Source organism: Narcine bancroftii, chromosome 6, assembly GCF_036971445.1.
Source record: "Narcine bancroftii isolate sNarBan1 chromosome 6, sNarBan1.hap1, whole genome shotgun sequence".
Classification (NCBI taxonomy): domain Eukaryota; kingdom Metazoa; phylum Chordata; class Chondrichthyes; order Torpediniformes; family Narcinidae; genus Narcine; species Narcine bancroftii.
In genome coordinates, this window is record NC_091474.1 from 42655153 (window position 1) to 42664684 (window position 9532).

At 36.3% G+C, this 9532-nt stretch overlaps 1 pseudogene; it reads right to left on the reverse strand.

Annotated features, from left to right (window-relative positions):
* Positions 1-1517: 1517 nt before the first annotated feature.
* Positions 1518-1614, reverse strand: LOC138737831 (U6 spliceosomal RNA; annotated as a pseudogene).
* Positions 1615-9532: the final 7918 nt, after the last annotated feature.

Genomic DNA, 9532 nt, shown 5'->3' on the forward strand with positions numbered 1-9532 from the left:
AGAAAAAAATGGATGAGCAGTACAGTGGTGCAGCTGGAGAGCTGCAGTCACTCAGCACCAGAGGCCCAGGTTCAGTCCTGAGGATGGGTGCTACCCCTGAGGAGTTTGCCCATTTTTTTCCTGTGATGGTGTGGGTACTCTGCTTTCCTCCCACATCATAAAGACATGCAAGTTGGAGGTTAATTGGCTGCTGCAAACTGCTCCCTCTGTATTGGCAAATAGCAGAACCTGGGGGAGAAATTTAAGACAAATAATTTCAAGACTGTTTCTAAATTCATATCTCTGAAATAATGCTTTTTTTGAACAGCTGTCTAGACAAAAGGAAGTGTTAAATTTAAATTTTAAATTAAAAAAAATTAAATTTAGACATAGAGGATGGTAACGGGCCCTTTTGGCCCACGAGTCTGTGCTGCCCAATTACACCCAATTGACCAGTACCTTTTGAGTGGTGGGAGGAATCCGGAGCAATGGAGGAAACTCATGCAGACACAGGGAGAATGTACAACCCCCTTGCAGACAGCGTGGGATTTGAACCCTGGCCCAGTTGCTGGTGCTGTAACAGCATTGCACTAACCACTATGCTAACCAGGTCAGAGTTTCACAGGTGAGACATTAACTCCTCCACACATAGCAGCATTTATGCAAGGGTCCTTTCCTGGTAGGACTTTCCACTGAGGATCTGACTGGCTTGAGAAATATTGACAGTAGGGGATTGCATGGGGTGAGTCTAGTCATTTGTAGATTAGTGGCAAACATAGATATTAAAAAAAATGATGCCTATAATGTTGATACATGAATCGGGCTGTTGAGACGTCTGTCCATCCTGCCCGCCTGCCCTGGTGCCAGGAATCTTTGGAGAAGAAGCATCTGGTGTCTGCTGGCTTCATATCCAGTAGACACTGCAGAAGCCAGAATGCATTCTAGTTGACAAGACCAATATTTTGATTTTACCTTTTTTTTAGTTGTGAAGAAAAATGACTTGAGAAAACGAAAGTGCACACCTAGAACTGTCCCAGAAAAGATTAAAAAAATTAAAGGAGTAGTTTTGCAATTTCTGACCCATGCCACTTGATGTCAGGATTGTACTTTATATACAATTGCATCAAGAAACAGCATTTGCTTTCAGGTAACTTGGGCATAAACACTTTTCTGCTCACATTGCAAATTTAAATCTGCCCACTAGGTTTCCTTCCTTTTGACCCTTCCAAGAATTGGCACTACGAGCACGATTAACGTGTAATAAGGATAAGTGGTGTTGTTCTGTGATGACAGAGCATCGCAAAGCTCATGTGTTGCTGAGACTGGATGGAACTCAGGAAAATCTGAACCTGAAGATTCTGGAGTTCTGCTGTTCTGCAGACAAACACCTTAGCTTGCTTCTTGTTACATCTGGCCAGTTGATACCTCCCTCAGTGGTACCTGTTTGGATGTTCCTTGTTTCCCATTATTGTGGTAGAGCGGGAGCAGCTTGGACAGGGCAGAGGGGAGATGGACAGCATTTAAAATATATATTTTTTAGAAATATGGAACGCTTCACGAATTTACATGACATCCTTGTGCTAATCCTCTCTGTATTGTTCCAATTTTAGTATATGTGTTGCTGAAGCGAGCAACAAAATATTTTTATTTTGAAGTCTGCTCTGGCCATTGAAACCTAATGAACCTACCAACCTCGTACATTTTTGGAGGGTGGGAAGAAACTGGAGTATCTGGAGGAAACCCCAGCAGGCCACAGGGAGTGAAACACAAAATTCTGCAGCTGCTGTGATTCTCGTAAAAAAATATTAAAATGCTGGCAGAACTCAGCAGGTTACGTAGTGCCAGTGGGAGCTATAGATAAATAACTAACGTTTCGGGCTTGAGTCTAGAATTGAGAGAATTCTGGGTACCACATGCCTGACTGAGACTGGTCACCTTGATAGGTAGCGAGCAAGTGCTAGCAATTAAATGTTCAAATAAAGCTGTATACCTTCCACCAGTTGTAAATAGATGCGAATTCGGCATAACTGGACCCTTTGATCATTTCATCCCAGGCACAAAATAGCTGCTCTTTGAAGTTTGACATGATTTTCATCTAACCGGAGGTACAGTGGACACAATTTCTCTGTGTGACAGCACCAAGGAATATTTAACACTTACCTTAATCAGACTACTGAGGATAAAAGCAGACAGCAGAAAGAAGGCACCCATTCTTTGAATCTTTGGGAGGATTGCAAAGTTCACAAACCATTCACTGTCATGGATGATTGGTGCAAATAAAATGATGCTGTTTATAATTTTCAATCAATGATCTTTCAGAAGGCAAGCTATATAATTGACCACCCCTGTCAACTTTAATTAGATTTGTCTGAAAATAAGCCCATGCTTTAGACCTTTGCAGTAAATTCACAAGACATCGTTTACCACATTGCCAAATCACTCTTTGATTCTGTTCAACATTAGGTGAGTAGCCTTCAGGGACATGATGAGGAAGTTAGATGTAACATGATAATATAAGATGATTTACCATTTACCTGCTGGAGCAGAGCAATGAAATTATTGTTAACTGGACCCCTACTGCCTTGAGCTGCTTACAACTCCCTGGAGTCTAATAGGTAGGTCAGAGAATCTGTTTATGACTGTTAGAGCACTTTAACTGCTTCATTCTCAATGTGAATCAGAATTTATTGTGAGGAGTCACGTGATGGAGTAGTGGCCGGTCAGGGAATTCCAGCCCTCTCCGGAAAAGTTGAAAAAAAACGCACAAAACACAAAGGTACAAGAATAAAAATTAAAACAAAGTAAAAGTAAAGGTGAGAAGAAAATGGCAGCGAAGAGAGAAAAGTCGAAAGCAACGGGAAGAAGAGAAGATGAAAGATCGTCGGAAGAAGAAGGTGAAGGCCTTACCTGTCCGAGGAGGCCCGCTGCAGAGAGAGAAGCCCGCTCCCTAAGGTCGGTGGAAGTCCCGAGCTCGTGACTACAAAAATGGCTCGCGGAGCCGAGTAAAAGTGCGCAACCACGCATGCCCGAGGAGTCACGCATGCGTGATGCGCATGAAAAAAAAACACACTGACGGGAGGGGGGAACAGCTGAGGAGTCGATCTCCACAGCTGAGAGTGACAGGTGCAACACAGCAACAGGAAGAGAACATAGAAAATAACGAGAACAAGAAAGAAGAGAGCAAAAAGAAAACAAGGAAACAACAGATGGCCAACCCAGAGGAAGAAGAAGAAGAAGAAGAACATAGAGAAATGGAAGAAGAAGGGAAAAGCAGGACAATGGATATAGCTTTTTTTAAAGAATATATGGAATCAGTGAAAGAATGGCAATTACAAGAATTTAATGAGATAAAAAGAAGAATTAAGAGTGCAGAAGAAAAAATGAATAAAATAGAAATGGTCATATCAGAGATAGGAAAAAGAGTGGATAATGTGGAAGAATGAGAAATAATCGTAGAAATGGAAGTAGAGGACTTAAAAGAGAAATTAGAAGAATCTAATAAAAAAGTTAAAGAGGCACAAGAGCTGTTAGCTCAGAAGATAGATATAATTGAAAACTATAATAGAAGAAATAATATAAAGATAGTGGGCCTTAAGGAAGATGAAGAAGGCAAGAAAAAGATTGGATCCCCAGGGTCCTGGGAAGACCAGAATTACAGGAAGAAATGGAAATAGAGAGGGCACATAGAACACTAGCCCCGAAACCACAACCGCAGCAAAAACCAAGATCCATTTTAATAACATTCTTAAGATATACAACAAGAGAAAATATATTGGAGAAAGCAATGAAGAAAATAAGAGAAGACAAAAAGCCACTGGAATACAAAGGTCAAAAAATTTTTTTCTATCCAGACATAAGTTTTGAACTCCTGAAGAAGAGGAAGGAGATCAATACAGCAAAAACAATCCTATGGAAAAAAGGATATATACTTATGTTAAAGTACCCAGCGGTATTTAAAATAGTTATTCCAGGGCAACAAAACAGACTATTCTCAGATCCAGAGGAAGCACGAAAATTTGCAGAACAACTACAAAACAAGCAGAGAGATGAAGACATGTAATGAGAGTAAAAATGACCACGAACTATATGTATGTGTGTTTATGGGTATATATATAGATATATATATATATATATATATATCTATCTATATATATAGATAGATATATAGATGTGTATGTATATATGTGTATACCTGAGTGTATCCGTATTTAGAGGAAAATATATATAGATAAGAATTAATAAGGGAATGAAAGGGAATAGAGGAAATAAGGAGGGAATTAAAAGAGTGACCTTTGTTATATATGAAAATTGAAATCTTTTCTGGGGGGGGGGCTGGGTGGGGAGGAGTTACGGTCACTGCAAAATCAGTTGACGCTTGCGAGTGAATTCGCAAATCCAAATGGAGAGGGGAGATGTGGTTGCCCAACAAGGGATAAAGGGCAACTCAGAAGGGGGAGGGGAGAATGGGGTTAAAGAAGTTTTAAATAGGAGAATAAGGAAATGTTGTCTTATAAAGTGTTCAAAACAAGAAAGCAGAAATGGATAAGAAGGAAAGGTAATGATGGAGAAACGGAAAGGGAAGATAAACAAAGTATGAAATGGCTACGTTGAACTATATGACTTTAAATATTAACGGAATACATAACCAAATCAAAAGGAAGAAACTGTTAAATTTACTGAAAAAAGAAAAAATTGATATAGCATTCGTGCAAGAAACACATTTAACTGAAATGGAGCATAATAAATTAAAGAGAGATTGGGTAGGACATGTAACAGCAGCGTCATATAATTCAAAAGCTAGAGGAGTAGCTATATTAATCAGTAAAAATGTACCAATTAAAATGGAAGAGGAAATAATAGATCCAGCAGGGAGATATGTAATGATAAAATGTCAGATATATTCAGAGTTTTGGAATCTACTCAATGTATATTCACCTAACGAAGAAGATCAAAAGTTTATGCAAGATATTTTTTTGAAGGTAGCAAATACGCAAGGGAACATATTAATAGGAGGGGATTTCAACCTTAATTTGGATTCAAATATGGATAAAACTGGGAAAAAAATTAACAGAAAGAACAAAGTAACCCAATTTATAATTAAATCGATGCAAGAAATGCAACTTTTGGATATATGGAGGAAACAACACCCAAAGGAAAAGGAATATTCATATTATTGGGGTAGACATAAAACATACTCAAGAATAGACCTATTTCTGTTATCAGCTCGTATGCAAGACAGAGTAAGAAAAACAGAATATAAAGCTAGAATATTATCGGATCATTCACCCTTGATATTGACAATAGAGTTAGAGGACATCCCTCCAAGAATGTATAGATGGAGATTAAACTCCATGCTACTTAAAAGGCAGGAATTTAGAGAATTAATTGAAAGACAAATTAAAATGTACTTTGAAATAAATACGGAATCAGTGAAAGATAAGTTTATACTATGGGACGCAATGAAAGCGTTCATCAGAGGACAAATAATAAGTTATGTAACCAAGATGAAGAAGGACTACAATCAGGAAACAGAGCAGTTGGAAAGGGAAATAGTAAATATAGAAAAAGAATTAGCAATGAAGGAAGACACAACTAAAAGAAGAGAATTTGCAGATAAAAAATAAAATATGAAACACTACAAACATATAAGGTGGATAAGAACATAATGAAGACAAAACAGAAATATTATGAACTAGGGGAAAAAATGCACAAAATTCTAGCATGGCAGCTTAAGACAGAACAAGCTAAGAAAATGGTATTGGCATCAAGGAAAAAAGACAAACAAATCACATATAATCCAACGGAGATTAATGAAAACTTTAGAGAATTCTATGAACAATTATACCAAACTGAAAACGAAGGAAAAAAAGACAAAATAGATGAATTTCTAACTAAAATTGAACTATCAAAATTACAAATAGAGGAACAAAATAAATTAACAGAACTATTTGAAATAGTAGAAATACAAGAGATAATAAAAAAAACTACCAAATAATAAAACATCAGGAGAGGATGGATTCCAAATAGAATTCTATAAAACATTTAAAGATTTATTAATTCCTCCCCTCGTGGAAGTAATCAACCAGATTGACAAAACACAAAGCTTACCAGATTCATGTAAAACAGCAATAATTACAGTAATACCAAAGCAAGGGAAAGATCCACTCGCACCAGCGTCATATAGACCAATATCATTACTTAACACAGATTATAAGATAATAGCTAAACTATTAGCAAACAGATTAGCAGATTATGTACCTAAAATGGTAAATCTAGACCAAACTGGATTTATTAAAAAAAGGCGGACAACAGACAATATTTGTAAATTTATTAACTTAATTCATGCAGTAGAAAGGAGTAAAGCGCCAACAGTAGCAGTTGCTTTAGACGCAGAGAAGGCCTTTGACAGAGTAGAATGGAATTATTTATTCAAAGTATTGCAAAAATTCAGTTTACCAGAGAAGTATATTCATTGGATTAAAGCATTATATAAGGGGCCATTGGCGAAAGTGACAGTAAATGGATATATATCAAAGCAATTTAATTTAAGCAGATCAACAAGGCAGGGATGCCCACTATCACCCTTATTGTTCGCGTTAGCTATAGAACCACTAGCAGAATTGATAAGAACAGAAAATAAAATAAAAGGGATAAAAATAAAAGACAAGGAATATAAAATTAGTTTATTTGCAAATGATGTTATAGTATACTTAACAGAACCAGAATTATCAATAAAAGAATTATATAAGAAATTGAAAGAATATGGAGAAGTGTTGGGTTACAAGATTAACGCAAATAAAAGTGAAGCAATGCCAATGAATAATGCGGATTTTTCAAAATTTAAGAAGGAATCACCATTCAGAAGGCAAATGCAAGCAATAAGATACCTTGGTATACAAATAAATAAAAACCTCGGCCATCTATATAAACTCAATTATTAGCCAGTAATGAAAAAATTACAGGACGACTTAGAGCATTGGAAAGACTTACCACTAACACTAATAGTTAGGATAAACTGTATTAAAATGAACTTTTTCCCAAGGATATAATACCTATTTCAGGCATTGCCAATACACTTGACAGAGAAATTCTTCAAGGAGTTAAAGAAAATAATAAGGAAATTTTTATGGAAAAGGGGGAAACCGAGGATAGCACTAGATAAATTAACAGAATGGTATAAACAAGGAGGCTTACAACTGCCAAACTTTAAAAATTATTATAGAGCCACACAATTAAGATACCTATCAGATTTTTATCAAGCAAGGGAAAAGCCAGATTGGACTAGATTAGAACTAGATAAAATAGGGGAGAAGATACCTGAACATATATTATATAAATGGGATGAAAAATTGGTACAACGTAGGAGTTCTCCAGTATTACATCATCTGCTCAATATTTGGAAGAAGATTCATGTAGAAAGGAATAAAACAAATTACCAATTACCAAAACTAATACTGATGCAAAATCAGTTAATCCCTTTTACAATAGATAACCTTTCCTTTAGAGAATGGGAGAAAAAAGGGATCAAAAGAATAGAAAATTGTTTTTCAGGAAATAGATTATTATCCTTTGAACAAATGAAGGATAAATATAATATAACTCAAGATACAGTGTTGGCATATTACCAACTGAGACCCTATTTGAAGGACAAATTAGGAAGCAGTCTGAGGTTTCCAGAGGGAAGTAATTTTGAATATGTGATTACAGATACAATGATAATCAAAACATTTATAACAAATATGTAAATTAAACTGCAAGAAAAGGAGAATGAGGAAACAAATGGTAAAACTAAACAAAAATGGGAACAAGATTTAAATATAAAGATAAAGAAGGAAACATGGGAGAAGTTATGCTCTGGAACTATGAGAAATACAATAAACACGAGGTTACGTATGATACAATATAACTGGATACACAGGCTATACATTACACCTCAAAAGTTAAATAAATGGGACCCAACAGTATCTGACAGATGTTTTCGTTGTAAAAAAGAAATGGGAACAACAATTTATGCAATCTGGACATGTGAGAAAGTAGAAAAATTTTGGGAAGATCTAAACCAGATATTAAATAAAATTACAGAAAACAATATACCAAAAAACCCAGAGATCTTCCTCCTAAGTAACATAAAAAACAAAGAATTTGGACTTGATTTGGATGGTGCACAAAAAAGATCTGTTAAGATAGCTCTAGCCGTAGCAAAAAAATGTATTATGTCAACCTGGAAATTAGAAGATAATTTGAGAATACAACAATGGTATATAGAAATGAATAAATGTATTCCATTAGAAAAAATAACGTATAATTTAAGAAATAATATTGAAATATTTGAACAAATATGGGAGCCATACATGAAACACAATAGAGAAAACCTACCGGGGACATCTACCACCTAAAATAACGAAAGGAGAAGGAAATGAAAAGAATTGACTCAGTGGAATTTCTTGTTTATTTTTATTGAATGACAACATTGTTTGACTGGTTTAATATATCTTAAATTTTGTACTTTAAATGAATGGGGGGGAGGTAGGGAGGGTGGGATGGGAGGAGTGGGGGGGGAGAAAATGACACTATATATTTGAAAAGGAAAATGTGTGTATCTTGGTTAATGTGGTTTATGGTGTGAAAAATAAAAAAAATATAAAAAAAATAAAAATAAAAGAATTTATTGCCATGAACAAGTCACAAAATGTGTTGTTTTGCGGCAGCATCACTCAGTCCATTTCAAAATTGGGTCAGCACTCTAACTGAAAACCACAACACAACCTGTTTGGATTAACATGAACACAGAATCTAGAGCACTTCTTCCACATGATAAGATTCCAGAGTCCTGAGGTTGCCCGATCAGTAGCCCAAGCTGTTAATGAGCTGATCAACAAAAACAACCACAATTTATGCCTCTTAGTGTAGGATGCTCCACTCACTATATACTGAGAATACAAGGCAATCTCTAGGGGATATTGAAGGATGTTCTGAGGCAGCTGACAAAGTTATTCTGGCGCATCATCAAATGTGTCCTTGGAAAGATTGCAAAGTTCCAAAGTCAGTGACTCTGGATCCTGATACCTTGCTGTGATACCAAAAGCTAAGGCTCTGCTGTACGGTAGATCCATTAGAAGGTGAAAATGGCCCCATGCTTGCCTGGCTGATAATGCAGAATGTGCCCAAATCAGTCAGGGCCAAAGAGATGGTCACCTGAGTCCCTCTCTATAGCAAAGCACCCTGCCTCTTTATTGCCTGTTTCATTATTCATGGTCATCTTACCACCACTCCCATGAAATATTTTATTGTCCAAGCACAGAACTAGATACTAACATTTTTAGTCCTGTACACATCATGACTTGAGCTGAATTGAGACACACATTTGGACCATTCACTTGAACCGATTCTGAAAATTCTCTCCCCTTTCTAGATCACTCTGCCTGCATCTCAGATTTCAGATTTATTGTCAGAGTACATATGTAACATCACATACAATCCTGAGATCCCTTTTTTCTGCGGGCGTGGCAGAATTAGCACTAATTGGTAGTGCAAAAAAAAATCTGTACACAGC